Source organism: Hylobates moloch, unplaced genomic scaffold (assembly GCF_009828535.3).
Source record: "Hylobates moloch isolate HMO894 unplaced genomic scaffold, HMol_V3 SCAFFOLD_4, whole genome shotgun sequence".
Classification (NCBI taxonomy): Eukaryota; Metazoa; Chordata; class Mammalia; order Primates; family Hylobatidae; genus Hylobates; species Hylobates moloch.
Window position 1 is genome coordinate 50,838,169 of NW_026652279.1, and position 27,004 is coordinate 50,865,172.

The 27,004-nt window shown below is 37.5% G+C and overlaps 1 protein-coding gene across 7 annotated transcripts in view; it reads left to right on the forward strand.

Moving 5' to 3' along the window:
* The window catches only part of LOC116466972 (uncharacterized), a 176,628-nt gene that overhangs the window by 141,403 nt on the left and 8,221 nt on the right, over window positions 1–27,004 (forward strand). For 2 of the 7 annotated variants that reach the window (XM_058437533.1, XM_058437532.1), the window contains 2 exons: window positions 8,229–8,351; window positions 12,805–12,893. The exons of 2 other annotated variants lie outside the window; for them this stretch is intronic. The gene's annotated coding sequence lies outside the window, so the exon portion shown is untranslated. Of the gene's footprint in view, window positions 1–8,228; window positions 8,352–12,804; window positions 12,894–24,753; window positions 24,855–27,004 lie in introns of those variants that run through there. 3 more of the 7 variants (XM_058437535.1, XM_058437534.1, XM_058437536.1) reach the window with 2 other exon arrangements.

A 27,004-nucleotide genomic window follows, 5' to 3' on the forward strand; every position in this document is an offset into this window, starting at 1 on the left:
GTTTTGAAAATTTTATATCTATATCTGTATAGATGTAGCTGTAGATATACATATCTATATATACATAGTCTGTATCTCTACATGTGGTATTTTTCAAACAGTTTCTGTTCATCTATCAGTTTGACATGGTTATCTGTCATTTGTTAGATCAATTCAAGATATAGATATATAGGTATAAGGGTCATTTATATATCTAGGAAATGCTATGAATAAAAATCAACTTTTAGAATACTGCATAATTGGACCTCATTATATTGTATAAAGATATTTCATCTTTTCTAAAGTTGACTCTATTCTTGGGAATAAATGCTCTACTAAGCTGTTGTTAGAATTTAGGGAAAACATTAAGCCTGATGGCACTAATGGCAGAGAGATCAGGAAGGGGTGGATGCTGCTGAAACCCTGCTGGGGAATGAGGAATGAGCCATCTGGACCTCCAGCTGAGACCAACTGGATCCAGACAAGAGCTGCCAGTAGGAATGGTCTGGATTTGGATGAAGATCATCCCTGTCTAAGGAAGTGGGCTGGCCCTGGAGCAGAGAGAAAAAGATGGTCTTCTCAGGAGAAGGGACATGGAAGACAAGTTCTCTCAGAGGTCACAGTAGGGACAGACATGTTATAATTATTAACACTGACTGAAGGCCAGCAAGATGATGAGTGCTGTTGAGAACATAGAAGCATTCTTGATTTCTGTCCAGAGAATCATTCCGGTAGAGAGGTCAACTCTTTGGTGTTTTTTCCCCTTAAATTTTTGCTCAGCAGAGGAGTCATTTTACTGGAATCAAAGAGATCAACCATTTTCTTTTATCAACCCCATCCCAGATGTTATGTTTCCATTGAAAACAGCTTTCCTCCGAGATTGCTGTCATTGTCTCTTTACTCTCATTACTTTGTCATCAACTCTAGAATAAAAGAAACATATCCTGGATGGCCTAAATCTTTTCTAGTAGTATCTTCTGGATACTGTAGTTTAGTATAATTATTGTAGCTTCACTTTCATAAATTAAGAATTTACTAGGTTTGTATAGGTACCTCATTAATTCTAGAGCAGGCAAAAAGGAACTCTGAAAAAACTCTCATTCTTTATTATAGTCCATTCATTGGATTTGCTATGGTTTGAAGGTGCCCCCAGAATGTATGCATTAGAAATGTAATCCCCAATGAAACAGTGTTGGTGGGTGGTTGGGTCACGAGGGCTCTACCCTCAAGAATAGGTTAATGCCATTCATGAGGGCATTAGGGCTTCGAGGCTGCCAGTCTGATTTCTTGCTCTCTTGATGTGTGATGCCTTCCACCATATTATGACACAGTAAGAAGGCCCTCACTACGTGTGGTCCCTTGGTCTTTGACTTCCCAGCCTCCAGAATGGGAAGAAATAAACCTCTGTTCTTTATAAATTACCCAGTCTGTGACATTCTGTTCGAGTAGCCCCAAATGGACTAAGACAGAGTTTAAAATGTATTCTTGGTGAAATTTTGTCTAAATATGTGATATTTTTAGGGTCAGAAGTTTTTTCTTCCAGCTTTATTAAAGTCTAATTGACAGATAAAAATTATGTATATTCAAGGGATACAATGTGATAATTTGATATACATATACATTGTGAAATATTTACCACAATCAAAGTAACATATCCACTGTCATACTTAGTGTGTATCATTTATATGTGCATATCATTTATATGTGTATATATCTGTGTATATGTGTGTGCATGTGTGTATATGTGTGTGTGTGGGGGGGTGAGGACACTTAAGATCTCCTCTCTTAACAAATTTCAAGTAAACAATGCAGTATTAACTATAGTCACCATGCTGCATGTTAGATTTCCAGAACTTATTTGTCTTTTAACTGAAAGTTTGTACCCTTTGACAATCGTTTCCCCATTTTCCTCAGGCCCCAGCCCCTGCTAACCACTGTTTTATGCTTCTATAAATTATAATTTTTTTAGATTATTCATATAAGTGAGATCATACAGTATTTGTCTTTCTGTGTCTGGCTTATTTCACTTAGCATAATGTCCTCCAGACTCACCTGTGTTATTGCAAATGGTGTGATTTTCTTGTTTTTTATAGATGAATAATATTCCTTTGCATACACAATATGTAATATATACAGTATATATAAACACATTTTTCTCTATCCATTCATTCATCAGTGGACACTTAGGTTGTTTCCACATCTTTGCTGTTGTGAATAATGCTGCTGTGATCATGTGGGTGAGATATCTCTTCCAGATATTGATTTCCTTTGGATATATACCCAGAATTGGGACTTTCATATTGTATAGTTCCATTTTTAATTTTTTGAGGAACCTTCATAATGGCTGTACCAATTTATGTTCCCACCAAACAGTAAACAAGGATTTTCTTTCCTCCACAACCTTGCCTACCCTTGTCATCTTTTGTCTTTTTTATAATAGCCATCCTAACAAGTGTGAGGTGATACCTCATTCTGGTTTTAATTAAATGTGTGATTTTTTTAGTCTAGTTTAGATCAAGGTAATTGAAGGTGATTGCTATGTTTATTGACTTGATCTGTTCTCTTACAGTATGAGTCTGTGGTATTAGACACTTCACTGTGCATCAGTATGATGAAAAGCATATTAGCCATTGTCACCATGAGCACAGGCAGAGGACCCAAAGAAAACGTGTTGCCAAGGAATTTTTGTCATTTAACTATTCTAAACTATTTTATTAATTTTTATTGAATCAATTGGTTTTGGCACTATGTGGACAACAATTAAGCAGTGGTTTATTATTATTTAAAATGTGCATCAGACTTACCTGGATAATTTGATATACTGTTTTTAAAATACTTGTGTTTAGGCAACCTCTGGAGCTTTCGGTTCATTCTTTTAGGGTAGACACTAGCTGTGTGTATTTTTGCAAAACCAGCTCAAGTGACTAGATGCATACTCCTAAATAAGAACCATTATTTGCAAGTATTTCTGTTGTATATTATATACTTAGCAACCCAAGGGTTTCAATACTAACCTTGCTTTTGTCTCACTTATTCCTCCCTCAAAATGCTAAGATTGTACTCTGTACCTGGCAACAAGTTGCTCAGTTGTCTCTGCGTATATATATGTAGGTCTGCACACCCAAACCCCTCAAATTTTGTATTCCTGGTAGTCAAATATTTCCACAGCTATGAGCACCAAAAACTTTTATTAATGTGAGAGTCTTTACCTTTCTACTACTGACAATGAGCAGGACAAATTAAGTTAGCCTCTATCTTTTTGTTTCCTCCTTTATCCTCTGCTGGATATGATGCTTGAATAGTGAAAGTGTCAAGAGGGAGATTGGCTGTAGCAAGATGAAGCAGGGTCCTCATCACTCAGGTAAAATTAGTCACTAGATAGGCATCTCTTGGGTAATGGAGAATAGACTGAGAAAGGCTGAGATAGATGCAGCAAAGTAAAAAACTGAGGTGGCTAACACAGTCTGCCATAGCTGTAAACATAAAACAAAATAAAATACCAAAAAAAGGATTAACAAAATAATAGAGGGTTAAATAGTACTGTAATAGACTATATTTCATTTGAGACTGCTTCCACTGGAACATATCAGAAACCTACATTGGAAATAAAGGCTATTAAGTTTCAGTCAGCCCATGAAATTATTACTTCAAACATTTATTATTTTTCAAAGCTGTCTATTGACAGCCCCTTGCCTGAAGAATTATATAGCCAAGTCACAGTGGAACACAATCACTGAGTTTCATATTATAAATTCATCGTTGTGTTCAGAAGTCCTTGCTGTTGTTTCAAGTAATATTTAGGTAAAATGTATGTTTATTTTTGCTTTTTAAAACCCTTTTGGTGAGATGTGTTATCTGGTACAAATTATGATGTTGAGAACCAAAATGTGTCAGATTATGCACAGAAGCCAAAATTCGAATGTCTTTGTATAACATTGAAATGTAGGATAGGGAATAAATAGAAAGGTCTGAGGATACAATTTTGAGCATATATGCAGAGTGAACTACCTATTAAGTGAATAGATATTGTTTATTTGTCATTTATTCATTTAAACAAACATTTATTGAGCAGCTGCTTTGTTCCACATTCTGAGCTAGGCAATGGGAAAACAAAGTTGAGTCAGTCATACTCCTTGTTCTTAAGGACAAGTAGATAGTAGGTCAAAAACTATAGGATACAGTAAGTAAATTCAGCCTCAGAGTTGTACATAAGAAGCTATGGGAGCACAGAGGGGAGACATTTAAGTGGAACTTGGTACTTAAAGTAGCACTTGCCTGCCATTGAGGTGACACTTGAGCTGAGTTTTTAAGGGACATGTTATTTCATATTTTGCTTTGGTGTAGACAGAGCAAAGGGGGAGAAAAAGTGAAAAAAGTTATTCCGATAGGATGCTAAATGAAAATTTAGATCCCCAATACCTTTTAAGTCACTTACAAGGCCACGGGCCTGATAGAGCTGCTAATCTTGGAGATCGAGTACCCACCATGCCTTTGGATACTTGATCTTCTGGGCTGCAGGACTGAACAAAATCCATTTTGAAAGTTGTTGGTTATTTTTATTTCTGAGGATCCTATTTTTGAGGATGACAACTTCAAAAAATTATATTTTTATTATGATTTATCTTCAGAGAGACATCTATTTTATAGAATTACAAAATTCTACAGTCATGCTCCACATACTGACATTTTGTTCAACTGCAGACCAATTATAAGACGGTGGTCTCATAAGATAAAATACTGTATTTTTACTGTACCTTTGCTAGTTTTAGCTATGTTTAGATACACAAATATCATTGTGTTACAGTTCCCTACAGTACTCAGTACAATAACATGCTGTGCAGGTTTGTCGCTTAGGAGCAATAGGTTATACCACATAGGCTAGGTGTGTAGTGGGCTATAGCATCTAAGTTTGTGTAAGTGCACCCTATAATGTTTGAACAAAGCTGAAATCACCTAACAATGCATTTCTCAGAATATAACCCTGTCGTTAAGTGACACATTACTGTGTTTTCTTTATTCATTTTGAGTTTAGTGAGGTACCATATACTGCAATAGAAATCTGGGGAATAGATGATTCTTCTTTGAAACAAAGACACTATTGAAGTGATCTGATACATCAGTTCTGATTAGAACAAAGCAATCTTCAGTTCAAGTTGAGATATCCATTTACATAGGGCTTGTATTTACCAAAGCAAGACAAATACTTTTTACAGGTCAGTGTCCTTTGAGAATAGAATTTGGTACATTTTCAGCATAAACAATATTAAGAACCTTTAGATTTCTATCTTACATTTACTGTGTCAATAGAAACCTGGTAAATTTCTGGATTTCTCTTGACTTGTCAGGGAAATATGGAAAACAATTTTGTTTGATATTTTATAGAGACAGTAAGGCATACAAACAAGAACATACATATTCTAGAAATAATGAAGTAATACTTAAGAACATACATTTAGAAAATTAGTCTCTGAAAAGGAAAAATTGGGTATTTGTTGAGTCATTATTTGCTAATGTTTGATTATCATATATAGAATGATTTTTAACATATAGTATATATTTGGTTGACTACAATAATCATATTATAACTAAATGTACATCTCGTGTACACTTAGTACATACTTGGTATAATCATAGCCTGAGAATAAATTGAGTCATGAGATAAAGTATTTTGAGAAGCCTGGAAATTAGGGCAAATTTGATGAAGTTTCCATGTTGAATTTATGGCAGCAGCTGAAGAGAAATTCATTTTTCTGGTATTTTTTAGTATAAATTTTGTGTATCAAATGACTTCTTTCTCCCACCCCATTTTCTAAAACTTTGTCAGTAGGTTAACATGTGCCAATGATAGAATTTCAAGTGCTTCGAACACTCTAAGAGCATGATGAATTTCAAGTACTTTGAAGACTATAAGAGCATGAGAGTAATCTATGGATTTGATTTCTTTAGGCTCTATTTTCCTATTCTCTTCTTTTCCCTCCTTCCTTTTCTTTCTTCAATAAATATTTAAATATTAAATATTTAAATATTCCATTTATTGTTCATCTAATTGTTGAAAACAATGCCAACCCCAACAATTTTAGCCATCTAGTGACTATTGAGTATCTAACACACATGATGCCTTCAATGTAGTGGAGTTTTCTTAAATCAAGATTGATCAGAGTGAGGAGGAGCCATAGATGAACAACTGGGAGAGTGACTATGATTTATATTTTTCTAACATTTGAACTTTTTGTGTCTACATTTGCCACTTGAAATGTTTCCAGTCTCATCTTCTATATCCACCAATGTGTTTGATGGTTCAACCTCATTAGATTTCAAAATTTGCAATGCACTTTTACTCCCCTGTTTCTTTATTCATGTTTATCTCTCTATCTCCATCTATTGTATCTTTCTACATCTTGATGGATCAGTTCAAAGTTGTCTCCTTGGTATGATGGCATGGCATTCAACACAGAGAGGCCTGGACACAACTGTCTGTTATAGTTCAGTTCTGATATCTTAGGCAAGTTTTTAAATTCTTGTGAGCTTTAATTTTTAATCTGTAAATTGGGGATAAGACTATTAAGCAAGAAAAAAGTATTTTCTTCTTCCTCCTCTTTAACCTCCTCCATTTGTGAAACTTTCTCTGATTACCCTAACCATTACCTCACAATCAAAATCCTTCCTGTGTGTTACCATGCTTGCTTTGCCTCAATAATAAAAGTACTTTGTTTCATTATAATTGGCTATTTACATGTCCAGTTTTTTTAATGAGCTCAAAGCCTCTTGAGGGCAAGGGTAATATTTTGCCCAGTGCATACCAAATATTTTCAATAAAAAACATGATAATGTACTAAATCGGAGCTACATGATTTCTTTCCACTCTCCTCCCCATACCACCCAATTTTCTATATCCAACATCATTTTTAGGCATTTTCTAGGATTGGAGGCTGTAGAATCTATATGACACTAAAATTGTAACAGAGAGTAGCATAATCTCAGTTCAGTTTGTTTAGTTGGTAGTTTGTTTTGTTTTTGTTTGTATTTAGGATCAGAGAATTGAGTTATTCCTAGTGAATTTATTATTATATTGTTGATACATTGTAGGATGCCTTGTTTTGTTTTTTTTTTGTTTAGGTTTCTATCCTAAAATGGGTACATTGTTAGGGCAATGATGAGATAAGAACTATGACTGGCCCTCTCCCTGTGTCTTACTTCCTGGGGAACTCTAAACACTGCACAGCAGCAAAGCCTTCTTCCTCACTTTGACTTTGTAGTCCCCTGCCAGAAGTGCAGGGCAGGAGAAAAGTGTGTAGGTGATGAGTGTGTGTGTGTGTGTGTGTGTGTGTGTGTGTGTGTGTGTGTGTGTGTATTAGAGAGCAAGAGTGAGCTCGCATGCATGTGATTTAGGTGACGTTGGTGATAGGACATTTGGCATGCGTCTCCTACATCTGTTGGAAAGAGCCAGCCAAGCCACCTGTTGCATTTCAATTCCCCATTCCTCAGGGACGTGATACTTGCAGCAAAAGGTTTAAGATAGCAGAAATCCACAAGAATAAAGAAGTTATAGGTCACCCAGTTCTTTACCCCAGGGATCCCCATCAGACCATTCTCTACCATAAGCTCTTTAATACAATATAGAACATTTCTAAAACAGTGCACTCTTTGTCTAGCCTAGTTTAAAACATTCTAAGGGACAAAGGCTTCACTCTCTTCTAAAGGAGATGAATCCAGAAGTTCCATTGTTTACAAGGTCAAGAAGCGTGTCCCTGATTGTTAGCCGATAGAGTCACTTTTAAAGCCTCCTGGTATTCGCCACCTCATTTCTTTTGTACATTGGGTCTTGAATGGAGAAGGCTGTGATTTGTCTTGGCCCATAAAATATCCTACAGGCTGTTTTAACACACTAAGGAAAGGTTTAATCTATTTCTATTAAAACCTGGAGAAGACCTTTCACCCCTTTCTAGGAGCTGCTAACTTTGGGATGTCTTCTCTCTCTCTCTCTCTCCCCCACCCTTTCTGTCATCTGTTTTACCTTTCTTAGAGTCATTAGAGTCACTATAATCCTAAACCCCTGCCTCTATTAGCTTATTTTTGAAGTGTTAATCTTTCTTTTCCTTTCTTACCTCCCTCCCCTCCCCTCCCTCCCTTCTTTCCTTCCTTCCTTGCTTCCTTCCTTCCTTCCTTCTTGCTAAAAGTTTATAGTAAAAATATAAAAACTGCTTTCCCAGTTTTCTGATTCAGAGAGTCTTTATTTCTTTGTCACACAGAAATTCGGAGGTGAGCTGTTCGAACTCTTTCATTTTATAACAAAGGAAACTAATACCTAGAGTGAGGAAATAAGTTTGTAGGAAACATCAGGAAGAATTAAAGTCTCCTTAAGCCTAGCCCAGGTAAGTACCAACAGTGGCCTTCCCAATATGCAGAGAGTATCTGCCTCCCGCTCTGTCCACATCAAGGGAATAAGAATTCCCCCCAGGTGAGCGCCCTGGCTCATGACTGTAATCCCATCACTTTGGGAGGCCAAGGCGGGCTGATCACTTGAGGCCAGGAGTTCAAGACCAGACTGGCCAACATGGTGAAGTCCCATCTCTACAAAAAATACAAAAATTAGCCAGGCCATGGTGGCACACACCTGTAATCCCAGCTACTTGGGAGGCTGAGGCAGGAGAATCGCTTGAACCCGGGAGGCAGAGTGAGCTGAGATAGTGCCATTGCATTCTAGCATGGGCAACAGAGTGGACTCTGTATCCAAAAAAAAGAAAAAAAGAATTCCCAGCCTCTGTGAGCAGTTCCCATGGAGTCTCAAAGACGTGTGGCAGCAGCTGCAGGAGTGCTGAACAGTCCTGTACTGGCTTCAGCCTATCTGGCTGTATATCAGGCTGCCTGCTCTGGGATGTTTCCTTACCAGGCTATGGAGATTTTTCTGGCTCATTTTAAGAGTGAGATCCTATCCCCTACTTAGCTGTAGTACATACGTAGCTAATGTTAAACAGCTGTACCAATTTTAGCCTTTATTGAAACAAAGAACTTGTATGTAGCTTTTATAACAAGCCCTCCTAGCTCCTTCCATAGTGCAAGCAAGTAGCTTATATTACTTGTGGCTATCCATCAGGCTCTGGAACTTCATTAAAATCTCTAGGCTATTACTGATCAGCTCCTAGCTTTAGGGCCAATTACTTCATCTTTTTAGGACTCAGGTTTATCACCTCTAAAATGAAGAGGATAGTAGTATCTTTCTCATAGAATTGACTTGAGGATCAAATAAACTAGTAAGTAAAAAATGTCTGTTCAAAGCACTCAATAAACATTAGCTATATTGTTATTATTTCCACTCAGTGCACCCTGAGTAAAAATAGGTCATTTTGGTAGTTTTACCATGTTTCACTGCTGTCACTGGTCATTGCCAGACTCTAGCCCTCTAAACACCTTTAATCACCCTGCTCAGGTATTTCTGAGAAGGCAACAAGGGTGACTGCCATGTGCTCGTGAACAAGACTGATCATAAACTGTATGATGTATTCTGGGTGCTGCCAGTGCATTTACACGGCATTGCGACCTCCTCTGGGTGCAGGGTGTTGCTGATTGCTCATATTAGTCTCTCCTGCACTGCTGCCTCTTCTGCTGGGGACTACTTTTTCCATTTTGGGAGCTATCCTTTATTAGAGGTTCTTTCAAAGTAGTAGTAACTTGCACCCCAATGTTGTTTAATTTTTATTTTTCACAGCCTTCTGTCTTCTTTGGACCCAGATATGAGTCCCTGGGGAGATGGCATGACAGAAACCATGCTGATTTTGTCAGCTGAGGCTTTGGGCCTGATTCCTTCTTTTCTTAAAAAGAATTATTTTCCAAGAGGTTCCAGACTGCCTCGGGCAGATAGACTAGCAGCCAGATCTCTTGTCCACAGCATCTCCCAAGTATGTTTGGATCTCAGCTGTGAGACCCCGACTATGCCCTTTTAATGTGACATAGCAGAATTCATATCAATAATACTCATCTATGCTAAAGAAGATGTTAACCCATTTAAGAGGAGGACTATAAGGCACAGTGTATGTGACCAGCAACCATCTGAGCCACTGTTAAAACTTCTTTTAGGCATTAAAACCTGCCACACAGGAAAGCTATGGGACTTAGTTTTTTTATCTTAACAACAAAATCCTATATCTGTCTCAAAATGGCTGGCTGAAAACTCCAGTCTGCCTAAGTCCTATCAGTATTTAAATTAATTATATTGGTTTTCATTTTTGCTTCAACTTTCAGCATCCCTTAGAGCTGTCACTTAGTAATGGACTAGGTGTGGAAGATGCCAGGGATAACAAGGAAGTGATTTGTCAGCTTAAGGGATGTCACTGGTCATCAAATAATCTTTTTTTCTGTGGTATGAGCTGCAAAATCCATTTGAGTCACAAAGTCAGATTGTGACACTTGGCACATCTATAGACACTAAACATTTATGCCAATTACAGACTCTGTACATGGAGACGAACAGAACTCCACCATGGGGCCCTGAAAAGAAGAGCTTTATGTGAAGTAACAACTAAAATAGGAGCTAAATTTGACCTGACTAGTTCCAATCTGCTGCCATCACTCTATTTCATTTAAGGTCATGGAAACAAATCTCATGAAGGGTTGGGTTTCCCAAAATAAGTTAAATGGAACTTTATGAGGCAGAAATAGTAATATTTATATACAGTATATTTATATACAATATAGAAGTTATACTCAATATTAAGAGTATAAATATATATGTATTAAGAAGTGCCAAAAATTAGCCAGGCGTGGTGGTGGGCGCCTGTAGTCCCAGCTACTCGGGAGGCTGAGGCAGAATGGTGTGAACCCGAGAGGCAGAGCTTGCAGTGAGCTGAGATCGAGCCACTGCACTCCAGCCTGGGCAACAGAGCCAGACTCCATCTCAAAAAATAAAAAAAAAAAAAAGAATTAACAACATGCGTGATGTAGTTCCTATTCTCAAGTTTCTGAAGTCTAGTTCAAATAAAGATATATACTTGGGAAAGAAACTGGTAATTCCATGAAATAATTTTGTGCTAAATAAGTGGAATAGACACCTGGCATTTACAATGGACTGTCTATTTTATTTGGCATGGTCAGAGCATTTTCCTATAGGAAATGTGATCTAAGTTGAACTTTGAAAGATGGGAGAGGAATGAGTTTAGGAGAGCAGAGGTGGAAGGGGAGATAGAAATGCAGGTTGGGGCTCCATTGTGGGTTTTCTTGAATACTTGGCTAATGATTTATTTAATATATTCTTGAATAGTCAAAAAGAGCTCCATTGAAACTGATATACATGGTGTTTGGTGAGTCAATTTTGGAATTGTATGGATCAAGGAGGTAAGACTGAAGATAGGCAGGCTTATGAAGAGCCTTGGCATATTGTGTGAGGTGATCATTAGTAGAGTTTATGGTGGCTAGTATTTAATCTAGAAAGAAAGTCACCTCAAGAATGTGGGGTAATTAAATAAGTAAAAAGTCACAGGCCTTGGTGTGTATATAAATATGAAAGAAGAAGGAGAAAGAGAAGTGACCTCAGGGTTTTAAGCTTGGATTGAATGAGAGCATAGTGGGACCAATAAGAGAAGTGGGAAAATAGGAGGGGAAAATGGTATTTGCTTGGATTATTGCTAATACTTCCAAAGTGTCCTTTTTTTTTTCTTTTTTTAAATAAGAAATAAACCTTTCTAAGTTGACAAGTTAAACTTTAATTCAAATCAAATTGCCACCTATGGAAAGCAATTAAAATTACATATGGGAGGGTGGGTTATACAGTGTAAAATATATAGAAAGATAAAGTGTACTGACAACATCATTGACTGATCTTCACTTAGAATTTCTTAGAAATTATTCTCTGAAAATGTAATGTTTATATTGTACTGCATTCATTTTTCTCTAATAAATCAGTACTCTCCCTAGGGGATTGATTTTAAGAGATTAAGTAGCTAATGCCTTAAATGAACAGGGCTGCAGCTATTTATTATTTTCTTTACTAAGAGATTTTCATAATAGCATTTGAAATTTGAGATTGATAATACTGGCTGATTTCTTCTATATTGCTAAACTGATCTTGAATCAGATGGGACTGAGTTGAATGCTTGCCTTTCACTTAATGATTGTGTGATCTTTTGTCAAAGCATAACATGGTGAAGATAAGAATAAGACATGATGAAGGTTAATATGTGTGAAGTGCTTGCTGCTATGTCTGGCATACAGTAAGCTTGGAATAAATGTTAAATGATGTATTTTTGCATAGATTCACTAGCATTTATGAACCTCAGAACCAAATGGGGACATATCTCTTTAAATATTCAATTCGGCTTGACCTGGAGCAGCCATCTTAGCATTATAAGGATACCACTGTTCTAGCAGAGCTCAATAATCCAGAGGCTATCTCAGATTCCTTGGGTAATTGAGATTATAACCAAATTCCATCAAGAGGAAATCAGTTGATTGGTTATCTGCAGTCTCTGGCTTCACTGGGTAGGTGTTGGCTGTTGAAAATGGTGCTGCTTTCTCAATGTGCCCTGCTGAGATTCCAAAGGTGTAGGTCTGAGTAGGGAGAGGAAGCCTTCTGAGCAGTGGTCACTTCAGCCATGGTTACCCCTTGCCAGCAGACAGTGGACCCAATATCATGCAGCCACATACATACACACACTCTCAACACATATGTGCTCACACAGCTTACTTATTTATTTTCTTTTTGTGGCAAACCCACTGTGTCAAGGTGGTTGGTTCAGGAAAGTTTTCCATAGAAGAAAACCGTGCCTAAGAAAACCCAGGCCTAATCTGCAGCCTGACTCTGTAATCCAGAATCTATTCTTTGTGGTTTTTCAGGGGATTCTAAAGTTCCAGCTAACCTCAGCCATATCATCCTCAGTCAACTTAAGGTGTTTGAACAACCTGCAACCTCAAAGGAAACAGGGGTGAGGTTTTTCATTACTTTCTTTCTAGAAATCATCTTAGAAATTTGTCCATCCCCCTCACAGCATTCTTAGAATTTCATATTCTAAGGGATTTAGAGTGGAGCAGCTTCAGTCGCAGGGGAAAAATTAAAAAGAAGACTAATACACTTTTGCCCCAGAACAATGGATGCCTATTTGTCTTATATCAGCTTAATTAAAAATGATTCTTCCCACAGTGAAGTGATGTCTACACTGGTAAAAGTCAAAGTATTTGGCAGTTTTTAAAATGCATAATTTCTCATTAGAAGACTTCAAGTTCTGCCTCAGTAGTCATCCGTCTACACTATTATTTTTATTCTTCTTGTTTTCATTTCAAAATTGAGGAGTTTAAAAAGTCCCTTGAGAAGACAACTTGAGATAAAGTGGCAAATCTGATTCTTTTAAAATCCTGTACTCTAGTCAATTACCATTCTGACTTTGGTCTATCATACACAAGAAGATACTTTAGCCTTCTAATGAGGTTTCTCAAATGATATATTGAATTTTAGGTTCATGTCACATGACCAGTTATCTTTTTTTTTTTTTTTTCAATTAAAAATTTCTTGGTAGTTTGTTCCTTTAAAAAAGTCTTTGGAAATTCTCACTTCTCATAGTTCACATGAAATCCAGATAACTTCTTGCAACCCGTGGCTTTAATAAAGGAAAAAAAAAAAACCTAGTTGTTACAGTATGATCACTGTTAGTTTGACATACACATCAAAGAAAATAGCTCTCTAAGCAAGGCTGTCCTTAAAACTGGAGACAGACTTGTCAGTAACTTGGAGCTGGAAAAACTTGATTTCTAGAACCATGATCAGACTGTCAGGACAATGCTCCTTCCATGAGAATCAAGACAAGCCCACCTTTCTGATTTTTTTCCAGACATAACTAAGAACACCAAAGGTGAGCCAACAAACCAAGTGAAAGACATCAAACAATTGTATCCCTATTTCCCTTGAGGGATTTTGTCCTAAAGACTAAGAAAACCCTCTTAAATTAGCTCTAATTAAATGCTGTGAATGTATGGTTCCACCATTCAGAAAATGGATTGCCTCATTGTGTTTTTTCCATGTTACTAAAAGAGAGATTGGGATTCTTTAAAGGAAGATTAAAAGCACGGAAGTGACAAAAGGAAATGGGGTGAAAACAGAAAAAAAGTATGTCCAAGTCTATTCTGGATACTCCATGGATAGATGGTGGCCATAGGTAATCATTCGGTATGTGTTGACAGAATTGGTTTATGCGATCACTCTAGTGGTGTGCTAGCCGTATTGATTATGGGGTGATACATATTCATTAGTATAATGACTAACAGTGTTTTCACACCACACTGGCTGACTGCATATACAGACAAGATCAAGTTATTCTGTATAGACTATTCCTTAGGGAGTGTTGGGGGAAGTAAGGGTAGGTAGGGGGACTCACCAGGCACTCTGCTGACAATAGGATTTATCCTGACAATAGGATTATTTTAAAATTTATTGTGAAGTGTTTCTACACAAAGGAAATGTTTTGTGGAAGGAATTCATGATATTATACAAGTATGTTTCTTTAATTGGAAACCAGACACACTCTACTAAACATTTTATTGGAATATTTATTTCACACTTCACAAAGGATCCTGAGAGAAATGCTTTGTGATTAACTCTGATTGTCCATATATGAAAAATGAGGGCAGGATAAGAATAAATATGCAATTAATAGAGCAGGCCTCCGATTCTCTATTTGTTTTCTGACATTTCCAGCAGTATCTTCTCCCAAAGATGAAAATATTAAGCAGGGCATCTAACGCCAAATCTTGTCAGATTGATCTTATTATCCTTTATTGTTGTTTTAATCTTTAATACAATTTGGCTGTAAATTGAAAGCTCTGTATACCATTATAATCCTGCAAGCTGATTCGCTTGATTGAAGGGAAAAATGAGACACAAAACTCATGCTGCTTTTATGTTCTTAGACAACACTCCTTACCTACTTGCAGACTAGTGGCTTTTCTTTAGTTTTGATTTGAGGTTTTTTTTTTTTTTTTTTTTTTGGTTGGCTGGTTTGTTTGTTTTTAATGGATAGATCCTTTAAACTATGCCGGTATAGTCTCTGGATGAGCAGCATCAGCATCACCTGGACACTTGTTAGCAATGCAGATTTTCAGGTGAATTCTTGACCTATTGAGTCAGAAACTCTGTGCGGGGGGTCCAGTGATCTCTGTTTAACAAGCTCTCCAAAATGATTCTGAAGCCCACTAAAGTTTGAGAACCACTGCATTACACTGTCAGACTCCTTCCTCTCATTGTTTTGCATCTAGAAGCACACCATGCATAGAATACAGTTATAACTTAACACAAAATGTAGTTCACTGCCTTTAACTAAACCTGATGGCTTTGTAGTTTTGTTAGCACGATGCTGCAAATAGTTGGGCTACATATACGTCGACAAAGGACATAAGTGAGTTTCCTCCCACTTTCCCTTTTTTTGGGGAGGAAGCATGGTATTTAAAGGCAGACAAGTCTAATTTCAAGTTCTGATGCGTCTTAATAGGTGGGCGATTTAACCCCTCTAGCTCTTGTGTTCTTTACCTATAAACATATATTCTTTGAGGTGTTGTTCTGAGTATGAAATGAGATCAGGGCTAATACTAGCTCATACAGTGAATTAGAAAAAAGTGCCCTCTCTGGGGGAACCAATTAGGAAAAAGCATTCATTCGTTAGGGCTAACATTGCCCATGTTTCTTCTCAGACTTGGCAAGGAGAACCCGAACTAGATTTCAGCCCTGACTTCTGCTTGCTCATCTGGACAGTTTCGTCCAAGGCAAGATTGTATGCAGAGTTCTTGATTGAAATAATGTATGTAAAGCAGTTGGCATATAGCAGTTGCTTTTCATACAGTGAATTATATACATAACACATATTCCACATAAATATTTTTTCTTAGATGTATCAATTATAGTCCAGGGAGAGTAACATATGTAATCATTTGGTTATCAGTAAAGATGCTTAGATTACCTCCTATAGTAAGTTTAAAAATAGTTATTTTATTCCTCAATTCTCTGACTCATGGACCAAATTAAGAATTTAATTGAAAGCATTTAATTTTATCCTTCATGCAGTGTAGATATGGTCTCTACCTGGATCTTTAAAAAATAGAGAGATCTGAAAGAAAACTGCTTGCACTTTTGCTACCCAGGTACTACCCATGATGACTAGCTAATTAAATAATTTAAATGGGAAACTGGTATTTACAAAATAATAAGACTTAGATACATATGAAATAAGGAGAGTAAGTTCTCTGACATGATATTTTCTAGGTGCTAAAGCCTGATTTCAAATACTTTCTTAAGGGCAGGGATCAATAGGGAGAAAAGCCTGGATTTCTGCAAAAGAGGATAAAGACTGAGATCCAAGAATGGGACAAGTGAAGCTTTCTGCTTCGTCACAAGATTACCAAGGATTAATTCCTCTTAGAGTTTTGTATTTAAGAACTTGAGTGTTGTTATCCTAGGAAAGACACATAACCCACTGTAATGTTTAGTTGTCTTAGATTTTGGTATTCACTTTAGCACAACTCATTAGCAGTTCCCTGGTATAAGGAGCTGGGATCCTGCCTAACACTTATCATTACATATTAAATCAGCACAATAAAAATGACAGAACAAAGCACTGGCTTTAAAGGCAACAAATTCTTTTAAGGCTACGCTAAATCCTTGTCTCTCTATACAGTACTAAGTTACAGTACTGCTACTGTAATTAAATGCTATATGAGGGAATGTAACAAGATATTATGTGGCCAAAGTAAAATGCTAACCTAAATAGCATCGTTAAAACATAACACATGAAATAAAATTGGAAATCACTTTTAGAACACTGCTCATGTTACAAGATGTCAGAATCATGCATAATGCAAGAGTGGAACTGCTTACAGAGTTTACACAAGAGAATTTAAACTTGCTTCCATGGACATGAGGAACTGCTCTTTGAAGCATGGGCTCTGATGAGATTCTGCCTGGCTCTAACGATATTCCAAGGGAATGTTCTTGTTCTATCTGATGCATATTTATTTATAGGGTGCTGAATGAAGGAGCATTCATACTACATGGCAGATTGCACTTTCACCATATTTTTCATTAATCACCTTTTCTTCAGCATCTTCACCATTGCTGTATTATTGATCTGTTTTTGAACCCCCTTTGTGAATAAACCTACAGTCACAAAACTACCCATAGATCAATGTCAGCAAACGCATTCCTGCAAACACAACCTTTATAACTCCTTTTCTTGCTGAACCTTCATTCCATTTCATCTCTTGGGCAAAGGCCTGAAAAAACAGATGATCCTCGTATTATTCCCTGAAGGGCAACAAATCCAGACCTTGCTAGGTTTACAGGCTGAACATAAAGCCCATCCCAATGACAATACTTTTTCTCTGCTGCTCAGATTTTAAGTCAAAAGGTCCTTCTTGCTCACTGTAACATTCCCCTGTGCTCTGTGTTAAAGACTATTGATCACATGTTGGTCTTTGTTGCCACATGCAGAGAAATCACCGTCTCTGAATACATGAACCAAACACAAACATATTTATCCACACACTAACCTCTCTAATTTGGACATAATTAGAAAAAGGGCTATTTAATTAGTGAAAAGTCTTAAATTATAGATGCCTGATTACTTTTGAGTACATAAAGTAATAGCAGGAAATGACTAACAAAGTGTTGCCAAGTACAGGACCTGCCAGGCCTGTTTTAATGAATAGCTAAAGATCACTGAAATTAGCACATTAATTGTATGCATGTAAATTCCTTCTGCTAAGTGCATTAAAATGTTGTTCTCTTTGTAATCATGTTGAAGTTATTTATTTGGTTAGTACACCCTTTTCATAACTATTCATGAAAGACAAAAAAGTGAACTTCAACATAGTTCCTGCCTGAATCCGAATACTATCATTTACAAACCTCCACATTTTACTGTGCATGCAAAGGACTCATGACTTATTTTTTTTAAATTCAACATGCACATTTAATAAAGCCTTTTTTCAAGTTACCCATTTCCTTTCTTAGTGTCTTCCTTTCAGTGTCTTGTAGAGGGTAATATCTCAGACTCCAGGTCAAACTCCCTCACTGTGAATCCCTCTCTATCATTTAATAGCTATGTGACTTTGGGCACATTGCTAAATAACTCTGAACCTTAATTTTCTCATCTGCCCTACAGGATTGTTGTGAGGATTAAATGAAATGATGTTTTGAAAAGTATTCTTAAACTTCCATGATGATAAAATTCACCTGAGGCACTTGTTAAACCCAACTTTCCCAGGCTCCTTGTTCGACTACCCCACGTGATTTTTTTCCTCTGGGAAACAGTTTGGAAGCACCTCACTCATAGCAGCTTCTCTTCTGTCATATACTGTGTACTGTATATTGCATTCGTGAGCCAAGAAAAACAAAGGAAAAATAAATGAAAGATATAAGGAACCAAAAATGTCATCACAGCGTCCCTGCCAACTTTTCCTTAAATGTGTCCAGGGCAGAGGCATTCACGCTCTTACAGAGAATAGTTTTCTCCACATTTGAACAGTTCCATTGGTTCAAAAGACAAATCTCTTATTGTGCAGGAACCTGTTTCTTTTGAAGTTCTATTCATTGTTCTTGCCTGATATTTGGAGCAATGTGGAATGAACTAGTCGGCTTGTCTGTCCATTTGACAGCCGTTCAGACATTAAAAGAACTCTCTTATCTCCTCTTGATCTTCTCTTTCCAGGCTAAATATACCAAATTCCTTCATCCATTATTGGTGATAGAACATGGTTTCTATAGTTCTCACAGTCTTGATCACCCTCCTCTGGAGCCAACTCGAGACTGTCAATTTTCCACTTAAAATATGTTTTGTGACAGAATTGGACAGAATGCCATACATTTCTGAACAAGACAGAATATAGGCAAACCATAGTTCTCTTAAAGATGCTTAAAATAAATTATTTGAAAAGAATGATGTGCTTACATTAAAAGTTTCTAACCCCAGTTCTTTGGTTTACTGTGTGAGCTCGGACCAGTCATTTAACATTTCCAGAATCTTAAAGACCTTGTCTCTGAAACTGGGATAGCAATATTTCTCTGCCTACATGCAGACCTCATAGGGTTGTTTAGAGAATAAGACATAAAACAAAGTGGCTTGAATGATTATGTGCTACTTTTATCACCAAGTCAACATTAAAACTGTATTCAAAATAATCAATAGTTATTAAAAACTAAGATATAATTTAAATACTAGTTTGTTCGCTATAAACTTTATGTTAAAAAGTTTCTGCATTTGTATTGTCCAAAGTATGAAGCCTCCACATTTCAGTAATGATGGGGAGGAGATTCCAACCAGATTTTAAAAATCTCAGAATTTGTTTTTAAAAGATAGATTGTTGTCCAATCAGGTTACTTTGTGCTATATTTGTGCAACCAAGTCTTTGAACTGAAATTCCAAACTTAAAAAAAAAAGCCATATATGCTTCTAGGATGAAGGTCTATAGTCAGGACCCTGGACTTTACTATAAAATCGTAAAGACCTACCTGTTAGATCTGAAGAGAGAATTGGACACTACCCTCACCTCTTGTGACTTTTCTGGAATTTTCTTCAGGAAGGAAAGTGAAGTTTGCAGAAATATCCTATTTCTTAACTGATTTCAGAGATTTTTTTTAACAGTATTTTCCTCTTTTTACTTTTCCGTTGGTGTGTTCTCAAGGTAAAGTTTAACGTAAATGAGAAGTAGCTCTGTCTTTCTTATAAAAGATTTGGACTTAGATTAATGGGAGAAATAAAGTCATAAGTATGAAGATAGCCTTGCTAATGTTTTAAAATAATATTTAATTGTACAAACATGTGTTTTATATTTAATGATGAGAGAAAAAAGCAGGATACAAATCTATACATATGTGGCATGATAACAGGTATGCAAAATATTTCTATGTTTGTGAATACTTGTTTATGTAGAAAAACGAAGAACACTGGAGGGAAATAAACCAAAATATTAGAAGTGATTATCACTGGTTAGTGAGCTTACAGGCTTTCTTCTCTTTATACTTGCCTATATTTTATAAATTTTCTACAGTGTGCATGTATTATTTTTATAATCATAAAATAGGTAGCAAGAAAGTGAAAGAGCTTTGCTGCTAGGTGAAAAGTTGGTGTTTGTATTAGAAACACGATTTCATGAATACATTTTTCACTAGTGCCAACTCCGGAAGGTGGGAAAAAGACCTTCTCTTATTCTTCCTCCCATTTCATTTCATCTGACATGTAGGAGTTTCTTTTAATGATAGATTTCACTGAGGGAAAAGCACCTGGGGCAACAATCAAGGGAGATTGCATTACACTGTGACAAAATCTTTAGAACCACCTTTCTGTCTGGGCCGTCAAACAGACTGAAAAAGGCGTAAATCCTTTCTGTCTTTTTAAAGTAACTTTTAAGGAGACTTCTTACACATAGAGATACACATTTAATATTTTAAAATCTCTGGGCTATTTCCAAATAGGATTATCACTTCCACATTAATATTTTTGGTCTTTTATATAAATTTTGGAAGTCAGGGCATTGGTACATGCCCATTAGACTGAAAGCTCCATGACACTAGGAACCATGTTTCTTTACTTGTTTGTAATTCATCTTTGTATCCTCAGCATCTAGCCTACGGCATGATACTTACTAAGTGCCAACAGAACAAGTTGGAAGCAAGCGCTACAGCCAGCTGACTAGGATACATAACAAAGCTCTTTTCCCTTCTCCCTGGGGTGTCAGTACCTGGATGGACAGAGAAAACCTGAAGGACAAACCTGGTCAAAATGGAACCAAGTAGACCCTGCCAAAATATGGGCAAATAGGGGAGGGGCAGGTAAAGGAGGGCTGAGGAATCTGGCTGGAATCTCCTGCACATCGTTACTGAAGTGTGGAGGCTTCATACTTTGGATGATACATAGCAAAGAACGTTGATAAAGCTCTCTAGCTTGTTCTCCCCTCCCCATTTTTTAATTGAAAGGGATGGATTGCAGATGGCTGTAAATTTACTCTAAAATGTTTGAGAAAGGGTTGGGACAGGGCCTAGGCTGACAAAGTGACAAATGTCTGTGTCAGTAGGCCCCACATCTGCAAGAAATGGAGACAGGGACTTTGGCATACACTATGAATGACCAGAACAGGTGAACAAAGCAAAGAGGGCCCAGGTCTTGGGAACAAGAAGCTTAATGTGACTCCAGATAGACTCCCCTATTATTGAGTGAAACTCTGTAAACTTATGACAGAGGTCAGGAATGGCCTTTGGGTTTGGGGTGAGGGGAAGGGCAGATGTATGTCAAGTAGCTAAGAAAAGCTGTTGGGATATTTGGCTTGAGGAGGCTGAGATAAGAGGTGGATGGTGTGACATGGTGCTAAGAGGCCTTAGCTGGCTGACCTGAAATAATAAAGCAAGCCACTTTTATTATTATTATTATTTATTGTTATTATTATTTAATATTTATTATTCTTTTGAGGGGAAGCGAAAAAAGACAACTTGGTAACTACCACATACCTTCAATTTGCTGACATGCATATAACATGTGTTCAAAGACTCCCCTTCATGCAGTAAAGCTGTGGAGATTCTGATGTCTTCAATTACTGGCTGGAGTGTGTGAGGATCCAAATGACTTATTATGTAAAAGAACATTATGGATAGCTGAGTTCCTAAAGCTGGAGTTTCAAGAGAAATACCACTTTTGTTCCCTGGTGGTGACAGAAGGAGCAAGACTTTGAGGTACAGGCTAATATATACCAACTTCAATAGGCCTTAGGGAGTCAGCACCTTTACCTCAAGTAGTGCCTCAAATGGTAGGAGTTTATAATGCAGGGAGAAACTTGAGAAAAATATGAATAGAGGGTTCTGAACCTCTTCTATCTGGATAATATGGACAGCACCATGTTGGGGCTGTGTGTGGTTTTCAAGAGATTCTCTATCATCTCTGGAGAGATTTGGAAACAGGAGGGCCAAATTATCCTTATTCAAGGTCTGTTCCAGGCATTAGGAATCCTTTTGAACTAAAGTCTCCAAATAGCAACTTTGTGCTAGTCAAGCCAGTTCTTTGAAATCTCAGCCTTCTGTCCTGGATCATTTCCCTCCCTGGAGCTGGCCGTAAATCTGTCACCCTCCTTCTAACGGATCCTATCCACTGCCTCTAGATTAATTTTCTCAAAACACTGTTTCATCATATTGCTTTATTTTCCCCTTCTGCAGTAAGTAAACTTTGATGGCTTCTTATGGAGCACTGGGTCTCAAGATGTTCTTCAGCCAGCCCCATGAGCATTACCTGGAAAGTTGTGAGAAATGTAAATTTTGCGGTCCTACCCCAGACCTACTGCACACCTGTAATCCCAGCACTTTGGGAGGCCGAGGCGGGCAGATCACGAGGTCATGAGATTGAGACCATCCTGGCTAATACAGTGAAACCCTGTCTCCACTAAAAATACAAAAAAATTAGCCGGGCGTGGTGGCACATGCCTGTAGTCCCAGCTACTTGGGAGGCTGAGGCAGGAGAATCACTTCAACCAGGGAGGTGGAGGTTGCAGTGAGCTGAGATCAGGCCACTGCACTCCAGCCTGGGGCACAGAGCGAGACTCCGTCTCAAAAAAAAAAAAAAAAAAAAGAAATTCTCCTGGTAGAGCTCAGTGATTTGTTTAACAAACCCAGCTGTGTACTAGAGTTTGAGAACTATGGCCATAGAGCTCTTCAACTTGATATTTATTCAAAGCACTCTCCTCTCTGCTGTCTTACAACACTTGCCTCTTGTATTGCCATTGTATGGCACTTATTCATCTTGTCATATGTTATTGTTATTTTCTGTGTGTAATCTGATGTCAGCTTCAGAACTGTAAACTTCTTGAGGTATTGGTCTGTGTATTTTCTTAACTATAAAATCATAAAGCTAGAAAGGACCTGGAAAAGCAACCCCTGAATTTTGCAAACTTTTGAACAGTACCATGCATATAGTGGACATTCAATTAAGATTTGTTGAATGAAATAACATGCCTACAGGGGCCCCTGAGGTGAATTGAGACTGCCGAGACTTCAGTGTCATCATCTTAATTTAGATTATTGCTTTGGACACCCTCCAAGGGTTTCTGAATACCTGGGGAAAGCCTTGGATGCCATTGCCAGCTTTTCCCTCATGGTCTTTGCATGGGCTTTGGAATTTTCTTACTGAATGCAAGGCAGTGTGGTGGTTTGAGATACAAATAGCAGAGCATTTGAATTGAGAAGAAAATAAAAACAAAAACAACATTGGTGTTTCTATCTTATTGCTGCTTTGAGACTCAACATGAAGTATGAATCCATCATACACAAGAAATAATATCTTGCCTGGATATCTAAAGCATAAATAAAAATTAATTGCAGCACACAGCTGTTAATTATCAGGCTTTGGAGCATTCCAGAAGCAGTTGCTCATGAATACTTATTCAGCTAAATATCACGTGCTCATTAGGACATGCCAACATTGGCTATGAAGACACTTGCCAGTTGTTGATTCTTGTTGCTTCTGTATAGTCTAGGGGTCTAGGCTGCCAGTGGTCTGGCTGTTACATTTTAGGGGTAGGCTGTCACAACAGAAATGGGCAAGTTTGGGTTATGAAACTACTCTCTCTTCATCTTATGATTGTTCATACCAAAAGAGGAGATCCTTGACTTCCAAAGATGGCTATGTGGTGATTCTTCTCCAAAATGAATTGGGCCATGGGTATGACAGATATTTTGTGTGTGAGTGTCACTTTGTGGCAGGCAGTAACACATAGTGGTGTGCTAAATACATTAATAACTTTTATATTGCATTTTTATTATTAGGGTTCAATGCTTTAAGGCCCCGTTAGAAGATGTTGCTCTCAGAAGAATGACAAAAACTTGAAAAATGTATTTATTGTTTTTTTTAGAGATAGACATCTTTGTATTTCAGAGATGAAAAGAAATTCAGAAAGGCAATTCATTTTCATAGGTTAAATTTACACACTAATGAAAAGGAGAGAAAAATAGGAAAACGGTTACTTTTATTTTTCATCTTCTGTGGACAGTGGACTGAGCAGCAAAAATAACCTATCTTGTTACTATATGTCAAATTCATTAAAACAAACATACATGGATTTTCTTAGTTATACGTGCAACCGTTGTACTGAGGTTTGATTTAAATAAGAGTGCTGCTACTTGTTGCTTAGAAAGTTTCAGGGTAATTATATTGATTACAAAATTGGAACTATGGGCCTGGTTTTCCTGAGCTTGTTATTGTCGAGTCCTTCCTAGTTTCCAGTCTCTGCAGACCTCTCTGCTCACCATGACTTCAGCCTGTTCACTCAGCCTTCTAAGCTCCCTGTGGCCAGGCTTTACCTGGGAGAGGAGGCATTTAAGGAGTTCCAGTCCAACACTTTTCTTCCTTAGCATCAAGTTAGTTTGGCTTCTGGTCTGCCTTTGGCTTTTGCTGTAATTTCTAGAGTCATGTATGTCTCTCGTTCCTTGGATTCAGTATCTACCTTATGCTGCAGTTCTCATACCCACATTCTTCTCCCATTACCCAGAATTGAGTTCCTGGTTTAAAAGTTTGCTGGATCTGCCCAGGTCCTCTAAGAACACCTAAGACCCAACCTTACATTTGCCATTCTTTCTCTCTCTTAGCCACCCGGGTCCAGCTCCTGCTCCACAGTCTGACTGTGGCTCTACTATTTTGGATAAGGCTTTCTGATGCTGCCTGCCTGAATTTGGGACGTGTTTAGCTGCTTCTTGGCACCAAGCCGTGCTTTCGTATTGAGTGAACTTCTGCTCTTTCATGTTTGCCTCCTGATACCAATTTCCTGGCTGCATAATCAATCCTTGTGTTCTGCCATATTCTTCAGATACTTTGTTCTGCTTGCCAGACTGGACATTCTCCCAGCACCTGCAACTGAGCCATCCTCTCTGATGGGTAGGTCTAGCTTCAGTTCCCAGTTTCTTCCCTTGTGACCTGACCAGGCAGGTGTCTGGTTTACCAAATTCAACAAATGTAAAGCATGTCCTTCTAAATGTTTGTTTTAAATACAATCATTTAATCATTTTTGTTTCAATTAGGTTTACATTTAAAGAATTACTCCCATACTTTTTATTACTCTATGTGGATTGTGGAAATTGTTGCCTTTCCCTATTTGCAGTTCTTTTAAGTAATAACATGCAAATGAACTTCACTTTCAATTGAAATTCTGAGAAAAGTTCTTAGGGTAACTTTACATTTAAGGGTGCTTTAATTAGACTGAATTGTGCCTATTTATTGCCTGATGTCCAAGGCAGAAACCCTGGGCCTAATTATTGTGCTTATTTACTGCTGTCAATTATATTCTAGATATGAGGAGTTGAAGAGCAAGAAAAGAAAAAGCAAAGCAAATATATGTGTGCATGAGTGAGTATGTGTGTGTGTGTGTGTGTGTGTGTGTGTGTATTGTGTTGAGACTGAGGGGAAGGTATGGGCAGGGGAAAGCAACTCTGTTCACTTGACAAATGTAAAAGGGATCCCTGTTAATATAACCCTATCACTGATGTAAGCACTTATTGTAGTGTGTCAGGCAGTGTGCTAATAAGAACTGGGGTTACTTCATTTAAGTCCAATTAAATAGTTACTAATTTTATTCCTACTTCACATGAGGGAAAGCTGAGGTTTGGAGAGGTTAATTTACCTGAGTCCACACAGAAAATAATTGCTGAATCGGGGATTTGGATCCCTTTGGTGTGACTATAATTTGAGTCCTCCAGATTATACTGCTTTCCTCTTCTTTAGTATGATGTTTCCAGATTATTCTTGTATAACCTGAGAAGTGATCAGGAATATGGAGGAAAATAAGTGACATTAACTAGTTATAGTAACATTTACTAGTTATAATTTTCTAAGGGTTTTTGCATACAGTATCTGCTTTATTTTCAGAAAATAATAAGGTAAATGATATTGTCTCCATTTAGGAGGTCAAAACAGAGACTCAGAAACATTAAATAACTCCATATTGTTGTGAGTAGCTGTAGTTTCTTCATTTGACTCTTGTTTACTATTCCCCTGTGAAAGTCTACTATAGTATCCTGACAATGAACATCTGATTTTTTCCAGGTTTTTGCTATTGTAATAGTACCACTATGAACATTTATATGAATTCTTCTAGTGCATATTTTGCAAATTTTTTTCTCAGCTATATACCTTAGAGTATGTGTGTTAAAAATGCCAATTTAAAGCAATAAATTAAAAAAGAAGGCCATGCATGGACCAATGGCCAGAGTGTGTCATAAACCAGTGATTTCGATTAAACAAATTCTGTGAACTAAGGTAAAAAATAAAAATCTGTAAACCTGAGACCTCACTTTTCTCCCCCAAAAGCAATCGCCTGACTTGGTTACTTATCTGGGGCAACAGAATGGTAGAGCTGGTTCTAACCCCCAGTTCTGTAATTACAGACAATTCTTAGGCCTGTCCCACATTAGCACATGAACATTATTCTCATTATTCTACTTGGGTGGCCTGAGAACTACAAACTTCACAGGTTCAGAGGAGAGATTACACACCACTGGGTTGCTAGTCTGTTTTTGAGAAGGGATTTGGTTTTGAGAAATTACTCCAGAGTGTTTATATTGCTTCACCCGTGGGCCTGTGTGCTGTTAAGCTTGAAATGAAAAGAATGACTCTGTGGTTTAGTTTTATGAGGGAACCAAAGCCATAGAGTTATGATCTAGTGCATATAACATTGAAGGATCACAATTTAAAGTCCAATAATTCTTGCCATTTGTCTACACAAGAGGATCTCAAAGAGTTTTATGAGAAATTATAGACTAAGAATTTGGGAGAGTTATGTGCAATTTATGGTTAAAAAAGGAAGTGCTAAAGTTTTCTGGAATGCTTCAAGGCTGTCATTAGAAAAGGCATGAAGAGAGCCTAGGATCATTGACTCCTTGGCTAGGAACCCTGGCAGGATTAAATGCAACCAAACAATTCAGTGATTCTGAATGGCTTCAGCTTTCTTTGAGTGGCAATTTTGCTTTTCTGGGGGCCCTACTAATTGAAGGAAAGCATAGAGGAGCCAGAGTAAATTGGTTCTTTAGAAC